This window comes from Triticum aestivum, chromosome 4A, assembly GCF_018294505.1.
Source record: "Triticum aestivum cultivar Chinese Spring chromosome 4A, IWGSC CS RefSeq v2.1, whole genome shotgun sequence".
Classification (NCBI taxonomy): domain Eukaryota; kingdom Viridiplantae; phylum Streptophyta; class Magnoliopsida; order Poales; family Poaceae; genus Triticum; species Triticum aestivum.
In genome coordinates, this window is record NC_057803.1 from 753,335,798 (window position 1) to 753,356,992 (window position 21,195).

Sequence of the window (21,195 nt, forward strand, 5' to 3'; positions counted from 1 at the left end):
ATGGTACTCCTTTCATTTGATCGATCTCGTACTGGTTTTTGGGACATTGGAATTTCCCAAAACTATCGCCCTTAACTATAGGAGCAGGTGTGGCTTTACTCGCATGCATATTATACTTTTTAAGAACCTTTTCTAAATATGCTTTCTGCGATAGTCCTAAGACTCCATTGTTTCTATCTCGGTGAATTTCTATGCCCAAAACATATGATGCTTCACCAAGATCTGTTATGTCAAAATTCGAGGATAAGAACTTCTTTGTTTCTTGTAGTAGACTAACATCACTGCTAGCAAGCAGAATGTCATCCACATACAAGATTAGGAAAATATATTTCCCATTTTTAAACTTTGCATAAATGCAGTTATCCTTAATATTTTCTTTAAATCCAAAACTTTTAATCGTTTGATTAAACTTTAAATACCACTGCCTAGAGGCTTGCTTTAATCCATAAATGGATTTCTTTAGGCGGCATCCCATATTTTCCTTGCCTTCCATGATAAAACCCTTGGGTTGTTTCATGTAGACATTTTCTTTTAAATCTTCGTTGAGAAATGCCGTCTTTACATCCATTTGATGTAACTCTAAATCAAAATGAGCAACTAATGCCATTATGATTTTGAAGGAATCCTTACATGAGACCGGAGAAAATGTCTCTTTGTAATCTATCCCTTCTCTTTGTGTAAATCCTTTTGCCACGAGTCGTGCTTTATATTTTTCTATATTCCCTTTAGAGTCATACTTTATTTTGTAGACCCATTTGCAGCCTACTGATTTGGCTCCTTTAGGAATTTCCTCTAAGTCCCAAACATCTTTGGAACTCATTGATTTCATCTCGTCTTCCATTTCCTTCATCCACATCGATGAATGAGGGCTTCTCATGCTTCTTCATATGAGGTGGGATCTTTTTCCATATTAACTATTTCTGTGTTATAAACTTTAAAGTCAGTAGAAATAGCTGACTTTCTTGGTCGTGTAGACCTTCTAAGGGCCTCGGTTTCTGGCACATTCTGTGCCTCAACTTCTGGCACTTCTTCTAAAATTTGCTGTTGCACCTCCCTTTCATGCTCAACAACGGGTTCAGTCGGCTCCTGACGGACAGGTTCTGGGTCTGCCCCCATAGTTGTCATGGGTGGAGTTGCAACTGGTAGTGAGAAAAATGGCTCCTGGATCATTGGATTAGGTGCATGCACCCTCTTCTCCTCAAGATCAATTTTCCGAGCTACCAAGCTCCCCCTCATCATTTCGTCCTCTAAGAAGACTGCATGTCTCGTTTCTACAAACTTTGTATATCTGTCTGGGCAGTAGAAACGAAAACCCTTTGATCTGTCTGGATAGCCAATGAAGTGGCAACTCACTGTTTTGAGATCTAACTTTCCAATGTTTGGATTAAACATTTTGGCCTCAGCAGGGCACCCCCACACCCTGAAGTGTTGTAGGGATGGCACCCTTCCTGTCCATAGCTCGTACGGTGTTTTGGGCACCGACTTGCTTGGTACTCTATTGAGAATGTGAATGGCGGTTTTAAGCGCCTCCATCCATAATCCCAATGGCAAGTTGGAATAACTCATCATGCTGCGCACCATATCCATAAGTGTACGGTTGCGCCTTTCAGCTACTCCATTTTGCTGAGGTTCCCCCGGCATTGAATACTGGGCAACTATGCCAGTCTCCTGCAAGAACTTTGCAAAAGGTCCAGGGACTTGGCCATATGGAGTGTGCCGACCGTAGTACTCTCCCCCACGGTCGGACCTAACTATCTTTATTCTTTTATCATGCTGATTTTCAACTTCAGCTTTGAATATTTTAAATTTATCCAACGCTTCAGATCTTTCTTTGATTGGATAAATATATCCATAGCGAGAGTAATCATCTGTGAATGTTATGAACGAGTCATATCCATCCACACTTTTCACCGGAAATGGTCCACAAATATCAGTGTGGATGATTTCTAGTGTGCCTGTGCTATGGATTGCACCTTTTTTGATTTGTTTTACGTACTTTCCTTTAACGCAATCTATGCATTGTTCTAAGTCTGAAAATTCTAACGGAGGAAGAATTTCACTTTTGATTAATCTTTCTATTCTCCACTTCGAAATATGGCCCAAGCGACAGTGCCATAATTTCGATGAGTCGAATGTTCCTTTTCTTTTCTTTTGCTCTTTATTCGACGCGGAAACATTTTCTTTCACAATGCAAACAGAATAAACTTTTTCACGAAGTGATAACAAATAAAGCTCATCATGGAGTAAAGCATCACCCACATAAGCATTATTATACCAAATGGCACACTTGCCATGTCCAAAATAACATTCATAATTATCTTTGTCCAAACAAGAAACACTAATTAAGTTTCTATGACACGATGGAACAAATAAAACATCTCTAAGTAGAAGATTGAATCCGCCAGCTAAATCCAAGGAGATGTCACCGACAGCTTCAACTTCTGCTTCAACTCCGTTTGCCACTTCAATGCCTCTTTCGCTTCTTAGCGTAGTTCGCGTCAAATGGAATCCCTGTAAAGAATTTGCAACATGAACAATTGCTCCTAAATCTATCCACCAAGTGGATTTTGAAAACTTTGTATACAAGGATTCATTTGCAAATGAAACTATATTGTTACCTCTTTTTGCCATGACTGACTTCAGCCAAGCAGCGCAGTCTTTCTTGTAATGCCCTTTCTGCTTGCAGTGGAGACACGTGTCTTTGTCCACTAAGAAAGGTTGTTGCTGATGCTGATGCTGATAGGGGGCTTTTCCATTCTTTGAAGGAGAACTTTTGTTGTTTTGACTGTAGTTCTTTTTCTTGTAATCCTTCACATAGTTGAGTGAACCACCATGTGCGGCTTTGAGTCTGTCCTTTTCTTGGACACACATTGCTATTGTCTTTTCAATGTCCCATGTTCCAGGTGACATATTATAGTTTACAACAAAAGTTGCAAACTCCTTTGGCAGTGAAGCCATGACCAGGTGGACCAGGAGCGCTGGTTTGATCTCCAGATCCGCATCCATGGGCTTGAGCTTTGCTGCCATATTGCTCATCCTGAGGATGTTCTCTCTTATGCCATGACTACCACCTATGTAGCGTTCTGTCACCAGTTGCTCTAACACCTGGGTGGCATAGATCTTTGAAGAGCCAGTGAACTGGCTCTTTATCTTTGTAAGCAACTCCCCTGCGGAAGTGCACTCTGCAATGGAGCCCACAATGGCGCTCTCAATTGTATTCTTTATAAATGCCATGCACTTTTTGTTTGCATTGACCCACTTTTGGTTATCTATGAGGTAGGACTGCTCCAAAGGAGCATAGTCCCCCTTCTTTTTAGCCCATGCAGCATCATCATCAGTGGCCTCTCTTACTGGCTCTGTGGGTCTCACCGGCTGTGGTTTCACCACAACCCAGTCAAGATCAGCACAAATAAATGCCAGTTCAACTTTCTTCCTCCACTCCGTGTGGTTGTCACCTCTGAGTGTCCGAACTTCTTTTAGGCAACTCATCAAGTGAAAGCCTCCTGAAATCACAATTTAAGTGACATCAGTATAACAATCATATGCAATAATCTAACGTTGGTCAAATTTAAGCATACAATTGTCTATGCAATTAAATCTATATTACCGTTGGGCAAAATATTAGAAATAAATGCACCTTTAAATTTCAATAATAAAACATGATCATGTTATTAATAACATTGGTTATAAAAAATAACATAATCATATCATTTCAATAATCACTTTAACATGCTCTTAAAAACTTAATACTATGTAAACTTTTATTTTCTTTGTAAAAGAGCATTAATTATTTACGCAGCGGAAAAACGTGAATAAAAATTCACGAACTTTTTTTAGTTCTACAGAAACTTTTACTTTGACCGAATAAAAAAACATAAACTTTTTAATTTTCTGTATAAAATTCATGAGCATTTCTTTTCTGAAAATTTTCTGTTTGCATTTCAGAAAAATTTTCTGTCACTTTTCTATTTTCTAAACAAAAAAATTCGTTGGAAAAAATTGCATAGAAAATCTATTAGGAAACTTCCCAAAAAAACTGGACAAAAACTGTTAAAACGAAAAGAAAACAGCAGCTCCAGCCGGCCTCGGCCTGGCGCGGGAGGCCCGCAGCGGCCCACGGCCTGCTCCCCCGCGCGCTCACGCAAACCGAGCCTGGCCTCGGCCTGGGCCGCTGGCCTTGGCCCAGCACGGCCTCCTCTTTTGGCCCAAAAAGCCTGCTCAGCTCGTTAGGGTTCCGATCTGGGCCGTTCGTGGAGATCCGACGGTCGACCGTGCGCATCGCTGGATCAAAACCACCCAGCGCCGTCGTGGGGGGGAACCCTAGCTCATTTCCTCCCCCCGCACACCGCTCGCGTCGTTCCCGTACTGAGCCATGGCGCTCGACGCCGGCCGCACGGTCACCGCGCGAGAGCGCCAGCCACCGGCGACGGCGTCGACTGCCACCGCGCCGCGCGCGCGCACTCTCCCTTCCTTTTCCCTTCTTCTCCGTTTCGCAGCGCCGCGCCTCTCCCTGTTCATCGCTGTCTCGTGGCAGCGGAGCTAGGGCGCGGCCGGCCGCCGGCGACGGCGGCAAAAACCACCACACCGCGCGAGCCCAGTCACTTTTCCTTTGTTCTTTCCTCTGTCCTTCTCTCCCTCCGATTCCAACAACAGAGAGAGAAAAGGGACGAGCGGTCAAGACCTCCTCTGCTCCCCTTCGCGCCCGAGGGCAGTGGAGCGAATAGCTGCGGCGCCGTGGCCTTCCCCCTCGCCGGCTGTGCGTCCACCTTGCGGTGAGCGCGCCGCCGTCGAGCGGTTTGGTCGCGGTGCCCTTTGCCCCGTGGGGTGGTTCTTCTTCCCGAATCCTCGGCTTGCCGATGCGATTCGGGATCGAGAGGAACGACGCGGCCATGTGCGGCGGCGCAACTTTTCTTTGAGGTTTCTTTGTCCTGTCTAGGGTTCATGGGAAAAGGGATTTCTTTCTGTTTCTTTGATGTATTCTTTTACCGAAAATCTTCTAGCCCGATCTGGCTACCTGATACCATTGATAGATCCTTAGATCGGAGTGGGCTAGTAGATCCGGTGAACCTACCTTCTCCAGGTGCAGATGAGGAACTCCCGGTGCCAGCCATTGTGACGGTGGCCGGTGATGGCAGGGAGTGGATGGCGGCAGTGTGTGGGCAGTGGCGGCGGCGGAGCTTCCCGTCACTGTCAACGCTAGACCTAGATCGGGTCGGGGTTTTCGGTGGGGAGCCTGGCAACGCGGTGAACCTCGTACTGCGTGCCGCCGGCCCCCACCTCTTTATGTAGCGCTGTGTGACAGGGGCCCGTCAACCATATTGCGGTTGGGCGTCCCCGGTCAGGGCGCGGATCAGGGGTCCGGTGGGCCGTTGGGCCCACACAGGAGAGATCAACCTAACAGGCATACCTACTAGCTTGTTCATGTATAATTAAGATTTTACTTACAACCTGACGATTTGCCTTTTTAACTCTTTTTATTATATCACTATCTCTGAATGTAATGTTCCCCGAAATAGGCTTTCACCCCGCTTTATTACTATAGCAACAACACGATACGACTGTTGGGGCCTTAGCACAAGGAAGCTCAAACGAAACAAAAGAAAAGAATGCCATCAACGTCGGCTCGACGAAAACGTTGTTGATCCACAACTGCTGAGAATTCACAGCACGCACCTAGCACTCCGAAATGCCGCATACCAAGTGACACCTTCAAGAAGGAACACGACGACGACGATGCTGCTACCCGAACTTGTCCTAGGGTTTCCCCTGGTATGCGGAGGGGCGTTGTGGAAGGGGTATACCCGACGCCCTTTAGGAAGGCACGGCGGCCCCACGAGCGTCACTGCATTGGTGCCAGTCCAGCCGAAAAGGATTTCACCTGACCGCCTACCAACCACGACCCCGGACGATCCATCACACTCCACCAAACTTGTCACCCAACAACACACGCCACCACAGTCCTGCAAGCACCATCGCTGTCTCACCATGGCAAGAGAAGCGAGACCAGCGGACCGATAGGAAGCAACCGGGGGCAAGGAGCGACAGAATCAGCAGCCACGTGGGAGGGGACAACCTCCACCGCCCTCGGCGGTCACCAACTGGACGCCACATCGGGAGCAAACCAGGCGTGCCACCGTCTCCGTCTCCCCCAGCACAAGCAACACATCCATCAACTGGAGACGTCATAGGCGAGCCCCGGCCAGGCCCGTCCAGACCCAGATGTGGCCCAAAATGGCCCAGGTCTGTGCCGGGAGAGCGCCGCCGCCCACCGCCGCGCCGCCCCACAGCCAAGCAGCTGCGCCGCCATGACACCACCCGGCGTTCTACCACCCACAACGACGCGCCACCGCCAGATCCGCAGAAGACCTAGGAGCACCGCCGCTAGCCGCTCGGACAGATGTGTCACGCGTGGGGAAAGTCAGGCCCGCCGCCACCGGCACCATGCAGGCAAGGCCTGATGGGACACAGATCCTCTGACGTGCCTAACCCTGCCTTACCCTGCCTTTGGGTCGCTGACAAGTGGGCCCCACGCTTTGTGGGACCCATGTGTTAGTGTCTCAATGGCAGGTTAGCCAAAGTCAGGGGATCCTTGTCCGGCCTGATGGCGCCCGCCGGCGGCAGGAGGAGGGGGGGAGCACTGGAGGGAGGGAGGAGGGGGGAGCACTGGAGGGAGGGAGGAGGGGAGCCCCCGGTCTACGAAGTACCATTCATTCCCTGAGATTATATATGTTATCAGATTATGTCTGTAGCTTTATCAGTGTCGACTTAAATCCGTCAATGTGAAATGTTACTCAGTCTTCGAGTAGTCACTGTTTCTCGCTTAGATATAGTGATAGATACTAAGTATGTGCTGAAATAAGTAGTTGTGTACTGCTTTTCCACTACTAAACTCTAGTACCATTGGGCAAAAAATATTAAGAAAAAAAATACTTTTTTATGAACAGTTCTATTGTTGGCACACCCTGGCCCATTGGGCTAGATCCGCGATTGCCGGCGACCTCGCGTAGCTCAAGCACACCGCCCCGCCGCGCAGCTCCACCGCAACCCCGCGCGGATCCACCTCTACCCCGTGCAGCTCCACGGCTCCCCCGTGCAGCTCCCCCGCTCCCCTTTCCCGCATCCCTAAATTCCCAAGCTTTCCCCCATCCCCTTCCGAAAATCAGCGCTTGCTGCCCATCGATTCTCCACTACCACCACCAATCCCGGCCACCGTCGAGAGGGGAGAGCAGGAGGAGGAAAAGGTCACTGGCACCGGCAAGATAGGGGAGAGTAGGAGCAGAAAAAGGGACCAGATGAGTGGCAGCGGGTGGTGGCGATGCACGGCACGGTCAATGGAGAGGCGTTTGTGGCGGAGCTCGTCGGCGTCGCGTATGCCAGGGCGTCGAAGCCGACCAACGCGTCTGCCGCCTCGTCTCCTGGAGCGGGCGGCCACAACTACAAGGGCGCCTCCGCGTCCGCCGTGCTGGCCTACCTGGCTGGAGGCAACAGCTGGCACCAGGACGACGACGGCGGTGAAATTGAGGAATTGCAGGTCAGCCGTCCACATCCCTCCTCTGTTGGTGAAGCATCATGGAGTAATCCTGTTAATTTATCTGCTGTTGTTTGTGGTCCAACTCCTGTTAATTTTACTTCAGAAAGAATTCCAATCCATCTGCTGCTATTTGTTGTGTGTACATACTGTTAATTGATCTCCAGATTGTGGAGCTGTAAGGAATATCGTGGACTAATCCTGTTAATTGATCATGTGTGATTGTCTCCGTGAGTAGTCCTGTTAATTGTCCATGTGTACTGTCTAATTGTTCATGCAACATCATGGATTTTTATGACCTGAACTTATCATGTTGAATAAAATTAATGGAGAAGGGATTCATTCTTCTTCAAACCTTGTTTGTTTCTTTGTGCTTGAATGCATGGTGTACAGTACAAGTTCATGAACAAGGGACCTTTTTTTTTTGCAATTGCAAACTCTGAATGCTCAAGACTGGAAGTGTTTACAAATTCAGAGAGTTCACATGACTACTGGTCAAATAATTCAGTGTAAATCTAGTCTGAAACTAGTAGAGCTCTTGGTGATATACAAATTCAGTGTAAATAGAAATCCGCGACATGACTACTGATCATGTATGCAAGATGTTGCTACTGGATGAGCACAAAAACTACTCAGTAGATTTTGATTAAAAGTTTGACACCTGATCATGTATGCAACATGTTTCTACTGGATGCATGGATGCATGACTGGGACATGACTACTCGGTAGATTATGTACTCCAAGTAGACAAGATCATCTAAGTTAGACCAAATTGTGAGATTCAAATAAATTCAAATTAATCCAAAGGCCTTGACTAAATTATTCAATTAATTTAAACAATTCAAATAAATTCAAATAATTCCAAATAAATTAAAAAATCAAATAAATATATTCTTTGGATTGATGATCAAAGTTCAAAGAATTAGCCTGAATGGACATTGATGATCCCAGAGAATGAGCCGTTCAAATCAGCTAGGCTTTGAACTTTGATTATTTTGTTTAGTTCAAAGCACTTTGAGTACTCCACAAATTTCAGTAAACTTTCCTACACTGGGCACTGTAAACTTTGATGCACACAACCAACACCAATGCCCACACACACACACACAAAACACTAGCAAATAGGAAAGTCATATACGACCAAAGCTATGCGGAGGTAAGGAGACAAAAAATCCCAAAGCGATCAGATGACTGCGTTTGACAAATTACAACAATGATCATATCCGCATCAACCATCTCATGACAACACACATACAACGAGTTTGCTAAAAAGGAAAATGGAGGGAATACATTATTTCTTGGAACCAGAGCATAAATAAGCTTACCTCAAAATTTACCTATACACTCGTACGGACGGAGCAGCTTCTCAGTCTCTCGTAATACAGAGACCGATCAAGGAAACCAACCGCTTTCCAGTAATTCACGTGATACAGTTTGAACAGTACTGTAACATTTTTTTTGAGGGAACTACGGTGGGCAAGCCCAGCCTTAACAGTATTTTTATTTGCTGTTTTTCCAGTATTTTTCTCTCGTAACTCATCTGTTATTTGCTGATGACAGTATTGTTTTCTTGGAAGGATCACAGGATAATCTGCAGACTCTTAGGAATATCCTCCAGTGCTATGAGCAAGCTTCTGGGCAACAAGTCAACTTACAGAAGTCATCTATCTTCTTTGGTAAAGGATGTGCTGAGAATAATAAGGCCATGTTGAAGGGGATCATTGGTATTACATCTGAAGCACTCAGTGAGAAGTATTTGGGCCTACCAACCGTGGTGGGTAGATCAAAAGATGGTACTTTCAAGCCTGTTAGGGAGAGTGCTCGGGGCAAGGTGTTGGGATGGAAAGGACAAGGGCTCTCGAAGGCGGCCAAAGAAGTTCTTGCGAAGTCTGGGCTGCAAGCTACTCCAACGTTCACCATGAGTTGTTTCAAACTCTCAAAGAAAATGTGCCGGAACCTGACTACGATCTCTTCTAACTTCTGGTGGGGGTCAATTCATGGTGACAACAAGGTTCATTGGGTAGGATGGGATAAGATGTGCCTTCCAAAACGAGACGGTGGCATGGGTTTCAGGAATTTTGAGGCTTTCAACCAAGCTTTGTTTGCTAAGCAAGCATGGAGGCTGCTGCAAGAGCCGGACTCGCTTGTCGCCAGACTATTGAGGGCGCGGTACTATAAAGATTCCTGTATAATGCAGGCTACTTGCCCCTTGAACAGATCATACACTTTCCGGAGTATCCTCTTTGGACGTGACTTGCTGAAGGAGGGGCTGGTTTGGCGTGTTGGAGATGGGGCTGATATCCTAATCCACCATGATAATTGGATCCCTTGTAAGGGTTCTTTACGGCCACTGGGTCAAATTTTCATGCATGGAATCACTAGGGTAGCGGGTCTGCTTTTGGCTGGTGGTGATGACTGCACTACTAGGAAAAGGGCTATACATAGGATTAATACTAATGGCGCACCTGGTAAGCAGTGCGCCACTACTATATACTAATGGCGCACCGGACGGAGGTGCGCCATTAGTGTGGAAGACACTAATGGCGCACCGGGCACAGGGTGCGCCGCTAGTATTGAATTTTTTTTTCATTTTTCCATACACTCTAATGGCGCATGGTGCCAAAGTGCGCCATTACTAGTTCTACCAAGTAATGGTGCACCTTGTAAGCAGTGCGCCATTAGTATATATTTTTTTAACTTCTTTGCAAAACTGCTAATGGCGCACCGTGTATATTTTCATGGACACATTTTGATCTCAATCTCGATCCCACCCGCACCCTCCCCCGCTAGCTCCACCGCCGCCGACGACCCACCGCAACCCTCCCCCGCTCCACCGCCGCCGACGAGCACCCGGCCCCCCGCACCCTCCCCCGCTCCACCGCCGCCAACGGGCACCCCCCGCACCCTCCCCCGCTCCACCGCCGCCCGATGATATTTCCAAGTAACAAATTTGAACATATTTTTTAAAAAATTATTACTGTTTTTATAAAAAAATATTACTGTTATGATTTAAACAAGTTTGAACATATTTAAACACAAATAAATATAAAAAAACAGCATTTAAAATGCATAAAAAAATATTGGAGAGCCTGGGAATCGAACCCAGGACCTTCTGGTGTGTGTGCTGCATGCTGACCAGTCGGGCTAGTGGGTGGGTTATGTTGTAGATAGGGTTAGGTTGTAGATAGGGCTAGCGGGCTAGATTAGAACAAAATTCTAATGGCGCACCGAGCGATGGTGCGCCATTAGAATAGTCGTACTTATGGCGCACGAGGTGGTGGTGCGCCATTAGAATAGTCGTACACTAATTAATCCCCAATCTATCTAATCTCTCGCCTGCCTCATCGGTCTCACCCGCTGCCCCCCCCCCCATGTTCGCCGTCCCGCCTTGCTCCGCCCCCTCCGTCCGCCGCGCCTGCACGCCGTCGACGACGCCGCCGCCTCTCCTGCCTATGGTCTTGTGCTGCCCCGACGCCGCCGCATCGACCGCCGCCGGACTCCACCCCCGCCGCCCCCGCGCCCCCCGAACGGGATCGGCCGAGCGCACGCGCTAGGGTTCCTCACCCCACCGCCCGCTCCTCTCCTCTCCTCCTCCATCCGACGAGCGAGGGCCTCCTCCGGCCTCTGCAGCAGCCGACAAGCGCGGCCCCGACGCGCCCACCCCGCCTGCCCCTGCCGTCCTCCGCCACCGGTCACCTCCGCAGCAGCCGGCGAGCCAAGGACGGTGCCGTGACCCTCGCCGCCAACCCCGATCTCCCCTGCTTCCTCTCTGCGCCGTCCAAGGTGAGCTTCCCTGCCCCTTCTCCCTCTCTCTCCATGTCCTGGACAGCAAGATCAAGAGAATTATGCTTTTAATTAAAATTATGCTTTGAACAGTAGAAACAAAAAACAGAGTATGGACCACTCATCCAATATTTTAAGTGTTCTGATTCATAAGTAAATCGCCTTAATTCATTCAGTGTAGGGGAAACTTAGAAGAGAATTCAACATCCTTGGTCTGTTTTATACGCAATTCATAAAATAAATTGCCTTCAATATTTTCCCTCAAGCAATGTTAAGCACCAACATATACTCCAAGTTTAATGTTTGACACAAATTCAGTTTAATGTTTGACACAACTGTCCAGTACCAAAGACTTAGGAGTATTGCAAAATATTAAGATAATGGTAACCGGCTTTTCTTCTTTTCGACAACACGCGGGTTGATGGTTTGATAGGCTCCTAACGGTTCATGTATCATCACTTACTGACATCCCAAATATATGCAGAAATATGCCTATATGGCCTAGACCTACAACTATCTCCTGCTATGGATGTTTGCTGAACCGAATAAATATGCCTATAAGGCTAGTACTAGTAGTGCTACTCTCTTACTGCCAGTGACAGTCTATCGAGGTCATTAACTCCAACTCAAGTGGGCATAATTCTCTGCAGTAGTATAGCACTTGCAGTAGTATGGCACTTGCAGTTTTACTATCAATAAAAATGATGTACTGCTGCTTTCAGTTAATTCAAATTAGCTAAAACCTTTTACTATCAAATAGTGCTAATGTTTACTCTATGAAATAAACTACTCCATGTCAAATAAACCTTGCTAGGTGAATCTTGTTTGCATTAGGAGTAGTTGCTGGAAATTTACTGAATTTGTTATGTGCTTTGTGGTGCTAGTTTGCTGGGTTTTGTCTCCGACCATTGTGTCGTGATGAATTTGCAGGTACCCCGAGAGGCCCTTGAGTTTGCCGGAATGTCGATTAACTTCCGTTCCGGCAAATTCGGGTACTCCATATGTCCTATTTTCAGCAAAGGTAATGCTGAAATTTTCCGTGAATTTTAGCATTACTTTGCTAAAAATAGGACATATGGGGTACTTGCGACTAATGCCAGTTATCATGCATGGGTACTAATTGGTCTCTTCTGCTGCTTATCAGAGATGGCGGGAAGCAGCCACCGCCGATCTGCGACACCGCAGTACGAGTTGGATGCTTCCGAGTTCTTCACTATCATACTTGAGGCTTCAGTATCATCCATGATGCAGGTATATAAAACGAGAGATCTCCCCTTCACCCATCTCATTATGATATCTGTTGTTTGCTACATCACTCATTGTCCCAAACTGCAGAGGCTGCCTGACAGTTTTTTGAACATGCTGATGGGTGAAGATCTGCTAAATAATGTGAAGCTGCGACAGGCCGGCAGCGGGTTTCGCAGGCAGTGGGATGTGCAGTTGGCGATCAAGAAGGGCCACATGTACTTGTCTCGTGGGTGGGAGAAGTTCTACCGTGCCTACGACCTGCAGCTGGGGTACTTCCTTGTCTTCAGGTACGACGACGACGCCAACATGCTCATCGTGAAGGTGTACAACAAGACTATGTGTCGCATGCGCTACGCTGCCAATGATGATGCCGGTACGTTCTGCCTCTTCTTATTCCTCTACATTTGGCTTTGTCTCATATCGATTGTTAACGGTCATTGTTGCATTTTGGACAGGTAAGAGCAGCAGCAGCGACACTGGCTACAGCCAAAGCAGCAGCGACTATGGCTGTAGCGAAAGCAGCAACGATTCTGGCTGTAGCGAAAGCAGCAGCAATTCTGGCAGCAGCATAGACAACAAGAAGGATGATCCGGACTGGAGTGCGGGAGAAGAGGAGCAGAGTGAGGATGAGGAGCTGCAGGATGACGATGGGCATCAGGCTGAGGATGACCTAGCGCTGGTGGTGGCTGACCAAGGGCAAGAGATGGTGATGGCTGACCATGGGCAAGAGATGGAGGTGGCTGAGGATGACCTAGCGATGGTCATGCCTGAAGGTGGCCTCGTGATGCTGGTGGTGCCTGACAATGACCACGCATCGGTGGTGGCACCGGCGATCCCACAGCTGGGCGACATGACCACGCCAATTGTGGTAGAAGACTACATCCCACTGCCTCCACCGCCTCGCCGCTCTAGGCGCATCAGGGAGAGGAAGCAGAAGAAGGAGAAGAACAATGCATGAGAACTGAACTTTGTCAGGTATGTCAGATCTCCTATAGGTTAGCTATCCAAAATGATATATATATATATATATATATATACTTAGTTACCTATGTTATCTCTAATATGCTTAGTTTCCTATAGGTTAGCTTCATTTTACCTAAGTTGGCTCTAATATACTAACTTAGAGCTTATATGCTTAGTTTCCTATAGGTTAGCTCCAAAATAACTTATGTTAGCACAAAATGATCAAGTTTACATAATAAGCTTATAGTCTTTTTTTTATTCTTCTTCTTTTCCAAAATGACATAGGTTAGCTTCATTTTACCTAAGTTGGCTCTAATATACTAACTTAGAGCTTATATGCTTAGTTTCCTATAGGTGAGCTCTAAAATAACTTATGTTAGCACAAAATGATCAAGTTTACATAATAAGCTTATAGTCTTCTTCTTATTCTTCTTCTTTTCCAAAACTCTTCTTATTCTTCTTCTAGTGTTCTTCTTCTTCTAGTATTCTTCTAGTCTTTTTCTTTTTCTTCTTCTAACTTCTTGTTTATCATTTTGCAGATTTGATTTAATTGACGGAAGCTTGTGTGGATGGAGTGCTTCTTTTCCATTTGTGTTTTTATTTTGTATCAATGTGAAACTTTTGTGAATTGATGGATAACGGTGTTGGATGAACAATGTGAAACTTTTGTACCGACGGAACTATGTGTTGGCTATGTATGTATATATGATGAAACTTGTGTGTTGGATATGATTGCTATATGGATGCTTGTTGTATATATATGTGTTGAATATCTCATATGTGAAATAGTGACCTGAGATTAAGAAAAAAAAATTAAAAAAGTTGTTACTAATGGCGCACTACCATGTGCTGCGCTATAAGTATAGCAGATAATAATGGCGGACTTTGGGCAATACTAATGGCGCATTGCCTGGTGCGCCATTAGAATACCAGATTCTAATGACGCACAAGTGATGCGCCATTAGAAAAAAATTCTAATGGCGTGAGGCTAGTGGCGCACCAGCCATGCGCCATTAGAAGGCAAAACTGGTGCGCCACTAGCATGCCTTTTCCTAGTAGTGCTGGGATCATGCGGTCGCTGATGCTATGTTTTCTTCTGATGATGCTGCAGATATAAAGCAAATCCCGGTGGGTGGGTTTGGGGTGCAAGATTTTCAAGCTTGGAACTATACAAAATCTGGGGAGTTCAATGTTCGCTCTGCCTACCACCTTGCAATGAGCTTAAGGCGTGCAAAATCTGGCCGGCCAGAAGGTTCGTTGTCGGTTCACACTCATAGAAACTGGCTGGCCTTGTGGAGCACCCATGCCCCCAAATATGGTTAAAATCCATGCTTGGAGACTCCTGTCTAATGGTCTGGCCACTGGGTCGGAATTGCATCGCCGGCGCATTAAGCCGGGCATGTTCTGCGCTGCTTGCGAAGGGAAGAGACGCTGGTCCACCGCTTCTGGAGTTGTCCGCACTCACAAGTGTTCTGGCAAGAACTAACCAAGAAAAGGAGTGTTCTGGCCATGGTACCGCCTGTGGAGATTGCTTCCAACCATGCCCTCGGACGGTGGCTTAGGTCATGGATTGGTGAGGCGCGGGAGGAGCAGAAAGAGATGTTTATGCAAGGAACTTATGGTCTTTGGCTAGCAAGGAACGCTACGAGGGATGGAGTTCGGATTCAAGATGCATCTGAGGTTGCTGCCTCGGTCTCCCGTTTCATGGATGAATGGAACAATGCTGTGCCAAAGAAGCCTCGGTCTACTTCTGCGCCACCTGTGGACAAGTGGAATCCGCCGGAGCATGGGTGGATCAAAGCGAACATGGACGGAGCAGTAGGTAGAAGCTCGGGTGATGGAGGTGGCGGGGTTGTCTTCCGCGACCATCATGTGTTAAAACCCGATGTGGCTGAGCTAATGGCATGTCGGAAAGTTTTGCAGATTGGGCGGGAACTTAATTTTCAGCGGCTACATGTGGAGATGGATAGCAAAGAGGCTGTGTGCATGATTAACGATGCGAGGAGAAATCTTTCGATGGTAGGCACTATTGTGGAGGACATCAAGTCTCTGATGAGCAGCTGGCAGGGATGCAAGGTTTCTTGGAGGAGAAGGTCAGCAAATAAGGCGGCTCACACCCTGGCTAGACTAGCCGTAGGTGATGGTGTTTGTATGGTTTGGCGGCTGTTGCCTCCGGATTGTATTCTAAGTGTAATCACAGACGAAGTCTCGGACTTTGCTTAAATAAAGTAGATGTTTACCCTAAAAAAAAGCCCAGCCTTAACTCATTTTATTGATTTTTGTTTTATAGGAAATATAACTCATTTTATTGATTTTTGTTTTACAGAAAATATATTGCAGCAGCACATGCACTGCACTTGTTCTCTATGCTCAACGCAAGAAACCAGAGCGTTTATATAATAGGGTCATGAAACAAAAATAAATCATCTAAAAATCCTATAGGCTGTAGTTATTAAAGAAATGAGACCAACCCAAGGGCTAATCCTTGTTGGCTTTTTTTATAGGAGAAACTCCGCGAGTACCGCGCGTCAAAGTCAAGGCTTGAACTCGGGTGGCTGGCAGCTATCCCAGCTGCCAGCCAATGGGTCGGCGCCCCGAATCCCAGTGAAACACACAAAAACGCCCCAAGAGTGATAGTTCATGGTGTTCCAAACGAAATGCAATAAGCATCAAAATACCAGGGCTATAAACCTATAACCTCTGACTGCAGGAAAAGAAAATGCTAAACAATGATATATTGTGGCTTCCCTCTCCAAAATAGGCTTGTAACCGGGACGAACGCGAAAATCATTTGGATATCCAAAAATAGTGGGGTCATAGCCCATGAACACACCTAAAAATTCAAGAACAACCATATTTTCTGGTGTTTCAAATTAGGCACGTACGTAACCGTGACCCCCAGAACAACAATATATCGCCGTGTTCCCATAAAGGCACTTAACCGTGACCCAGGGGTCACAAAACACAAAAAAAGTCACTCGTATCTATACTACTATTAAACAAGCAAACATATTCACCGCTAAACGCACCCCGCGTAACGTACACACAACAACCCGGATCAACGAAAGCCACACGATCGAGTCCACTCATTTTAATCTAACCATTAAAATAGCAACTAACCCTTCTTTAATCTAACCATTAAAATAGCAACTAACCCTTCTTTAATCTAACCATTAAAATAGCAACTACCAATTTCTTCGGCGGACGAAAACTCTGCCGCCCGCGTCCACGCTATCTTCCTTCCCACGATCCCTTAATTATGGGAAACAATTAAGGCTTTTTTGTATTTCTCTGATTTTATCTACTGTATATCTCTTTTTTCCCCAGAAAAAATGGAACAACTCCCTCACCCGCACACCTCTCCCCAATTCCCACGGATCCACGCCGCGCATACCATCTTCTTCTCCCGCCCCACGCGACCACCACCTCCCTTTTCTCCCTCGCCCTGCTCTGCCTCACCCACCGCCGCCTCCTCCCCCCTAGCCCCGACACGGCCTCCCGCTTCTCGACGCTCGCCTCAAAGAAGGCGGCCGCCTCCACCATCCCCGGGCCCGACGGGGGCATGGGGAGTGGGCTGCTCTCGGTGCTCGGCCGGGTGCCCACCGACGAGAAGTACCACCGCGCGCGCCCAGGTGCATCGCAAGGGCGTGGAGGCGGAGGGGTACGCCATCGGTGGGATCTCGGTGAGCGGGCACGAGAACTGCGTCACCGTGACGTCCCTCAACGTCCCAAGTACACCATGACATGGATCCGTCCGAGCTCAAGCACACCCTCATCCCAAAAGACGCTGACGAGTAGTATGAGTTCAGGAGGGATCTAAAGGTCAGCGCCTTCAAAACCTACCATGTCATACTCCGCTTCATGGGTACCTTTGTGCAGTTCTTAGAATTTGTCAATCATATACTGAGTGTATGTTCTTGCTAGGTTGTTATTTTCTTTGATTCTATAATTGAACATGGCATTTGTTCAAATCTTGCCAACATTGTTGCATATCAGAATGCTGAAAATTCATTATTTGAGCATTCTGAACTGAATGCACGGGAAAATTGCTAAGGAGGAAATATTGTTTAAATAGAGTCTAAATGCTGTGTTGGCTGTTGCCCTTTTGGCCTATATCTTAGCATTTTTCCATCACGTTCATGGTAAGATATAGACAAGATTTATATGCTTGCAGTACATAGTTAAATGACCTGAAATGGCAATTTCAGAGAAAGAGGAACAAGAAGCTCTCCTGGGTCTGTGTTATTGCACCTGTACGTGCTGTTGCGCCATCACACCTGTATTTATCAGTTAGATATTGTAAAGCATCTTCTAATTCTGTGCATAAACAAGTCCTTGTAGTCACGAGTCATTTTATGTTTCCTATTGTCCATAATAGGAAGCTGTTTTATGCTGGTCTGAATTAGTACTAATACATAATTATGGTAGTCCACAGAACCAAAATCAATTAACCTATCTTTTGCAGGTACTTATAATTTTATATTTTGCTATGCAGATGTAGAATTGGATTTATGGAAGAAAAATAAGATTCGAGAGGTGAACCAGTTCACTTTTTTTTCTGTTTACACTCAAGATTTTGGTGAGGAAAATAAGATTCGAGAGGTGAAGCAGTTCACTTTTTTTCTGCCTACATGCCTAATGAGGTTACACAATATTTAATTTGGTAAATTTTTCTGCACCATCGTTGCTGCAAATTAATAACCAACCTCTTCGTCTTGATTTTTTAGAAGTTACTTCAGAAGGGGACTAGGATTACCTTATAGTCAGCATTGTTCACATAGACTAGATTTTTTAATGATGAAAAAGTGTGACAATTGAAAACCTATCCTTGAATCATGCTGGTTTGTGCACTGCAGTTTGCAACTGGACAGGTTCGAACATCTGGCCAATTGGGCACTGCCTATTTGTCCGAACCTGAAATTCACAAGTCACTTTAGTTTTCACTAACACAGCTAGGCCAGCCCCCCCTATCAGGTCGAGATAGCCTCAACAGCGGACAGGTTGGTGGATCAATCACATACCCACCATACAGTAACTTCTAGCTATACTTATATGGAACGAATTATTTGTCGTAGTCACCAGGCCACGGATGGCGTTGCGGGGGTACACGCTTGCCAAGGTCTGCTGACATATAGGCTTGTGATGGATCCAGGGTGTGTTACTATATGCAACAACATGACCACAATGGTGTCTTGGTTTACAATTTGAGTGGCATCAAAACATTTAGTACACATTTTTTCCCAAGAATGGCTTTATTTTTATCACATTATTTGTTTTATCTGTTATTTTTGACTTAGTTTATTCTCTTGAGTGTTACAGAAGAGGTGTCTTTGCAGAGCTTAATAGCAATTTATTTGGTTGGAGCACACTGATACTGCATTGAAAATGATCGAACAGGCAACCAGGTATGCAGTTCTACGTCAAGCCATGTTGTTATCAGAGTATTTGTCGTGCCATGTTGTTATCAAAGTATTTGACGCCATTTATTACCTTAATCCAATCCTATGACAGTCTTATTTTCTGGTCATGAAACGAGAGATTGCACTGCTTATACAGGATATAGGTAGTTGCAATTTTCACTGACATATTCTGAAGATATATTGACATGTTTTATAAATCGGTTATAGGTAGTTGCAATTTTCACTGACATATTCTAAAGATATTTGGATTGCACTCTTACTGCCTCTTGATTTTATATGCTTAGAGTAATGTCCACCCATCACATTAAAAGCAATTTCTCTGGTGCTAAATAAATACCAAATAAATGTTACCAATTTTAAAACAAAACAATCCAATTATCTTCTTCTAAGTTTCTTCTGGTTATGATTGTTATCCGCATTTCTAAAAATTTTACACTCTGCCCTATTACATGTAGAGTGGAAGACTTCTCTTTTTGATTGAATCTGGATCTAAAGAGGCATAAGCATGTACAGGAACTGGTGGTCCACCTTGCTGCTACAAATGGACAGCCCGGTTTTATCCATGTGTTGGACTAGATGATCTATGATGATTTGAACATTGCACCAGTAGGGTTTCAGCAACACTATGTATGATCTAAACAATGCCTGAAAGTATTTGTTGGAGCATTTGTTTCAAACAAATTTGTTGAAAGATATTCTAATATTTTAGTGCGTGGGATATATAGTGCTTTAATATTCTGTGCTCGATTGTTATTGTAGTTAACAATTACTCAAATTTTAGAAAATGTACATCAAATAATATAGTACTCCCTCTGTCTCAAAATATAAGACTTTTTTGGTCTAGATTGATACAAAAAAATGTGATACATTTTAAGACAGAGGGAGTAGTTATTAACATTTATATTTGTTAAGACGTGCGTTGCACGTACATTTTTACTAGTAGCCAAAAAAAGGTGGGCTATAGCCCATGTGAACGCCCAAAAATGCGAGCCTATCACGGTCTCACTGAACGCCAAAACTGTCCAGAGATTTGTAAACAAAGGACCAAGGCCGGCCCATGAAAACACACGCAAAATGCTTGAACAGAGATATTTTACAGGGAATATCCTATTTGCCGCTCTTTGCGTCAAACTGCCGGCGCTTCGCACACGCGAGCGACCGAGCAGCGAAGCGATGGGCCGGCCCACCAGTTAAGTAGACCTGCACGTACAACCACATTAACCAGCCAGCCGGTTTTGGGAACCTTCTAGAAGGTTCCCTGAAAGGGTTTATGGGTTCTTTTCCGGTTTTCTGTTTCTTTTTATTTCTGTTTCGGTTTCTTTTATTTTTTTCGTTCTGTTTCTTGTTCCTTTTTTTATCGTTTTTCTTTTTCAAAGTTACTTTATATTTAAAAAAAATCATGTTTGGAAATTGTTCTTAACTTCCAAAAATGTGAACATTTTTTGAATTTACGAATATTTTTGGAAGACAACCATTTGTGGAAATTTTGAACGTTTTTCAAAAGAAAGAACAATTTTAAAAAATTGTTCGTATATTCAAAAAATGTTCACACTTTTAAAAATTGTTTGGGAATTTCAAAAAAGGATATTTTTTCGTATTTTGTTCACACATTCAAAAATTGTTCGTGTTTCCAAATTTTGTTCTAAAAATTCAAAATATATATGTCATTTTCAAAAAGTGTTCCTGTTTTGGAATTTTCTTTTCAAAAATTGTTCATGTTTTGAAAATTTATTCGCAAACTCAAAAAAAATACACTTTATTTTTGTTCACAAATTCAAAATTGTTCATGTTTTCAATTTCTGTTTGCAAATTCAAGAAAATTGATTAGGATTTTCAGAATTGTTCTCCATTTTTAAATTTGTTCTAAAAATCAAAATATGTTCGTGATTTGAAATTTTTTGTTCAAAATTCGGAAAGTGTTCATGTTTACATAAAAGTTCGAAAATTCATGTTTTTTTTATTTTGTTCAAAACCCAATATTTTATTTCAAAAAAAGTTCCCATTTCCAAAATTTGTTCACAGATTCAAAAAATGTTCACGTGATTAAATTTTGTTCACAAATTGGAATATGTTTGGGAATTCCAAAAAATATTCCTGTCCACAAAATAAAAAATATTTTCCTTTCCAAAATTTGTTGGCATATTTACAAAATATTCACGTTTCTAAATTTGTTTTACAAATTAAAAAAATGTTCTTAGTTATATTTTTTGTTCAGAATTTCATGAATTGTTCCATTTCTCCAGATATTTGTTC

At 44.7% G+C, this 21,195-nt stretch overlaps 1 long non-coding RNA gene across 1 annotated transcript; it reads left to right on the plus strand.

Moving 5' to 3' along the window:
- The first annotated feature begins 16,900 nt into the window (after positions 1–16,900).
- Positions 16,901–19,680, plus strand: LOC123083675 (uncharacterized). The gene is made up of 3 exons (XR_006439354.1): positions 16,901–17,344; positions 18,018–18,927; positions 19,398–19,680. It is a non-coding gene; the product is annotated as an uncharacterized lncRNA (long non-coding RNA).
- The last annotated feature ends 1,515 nt before the right edge of the window (positions 19,681–21,195 follow it).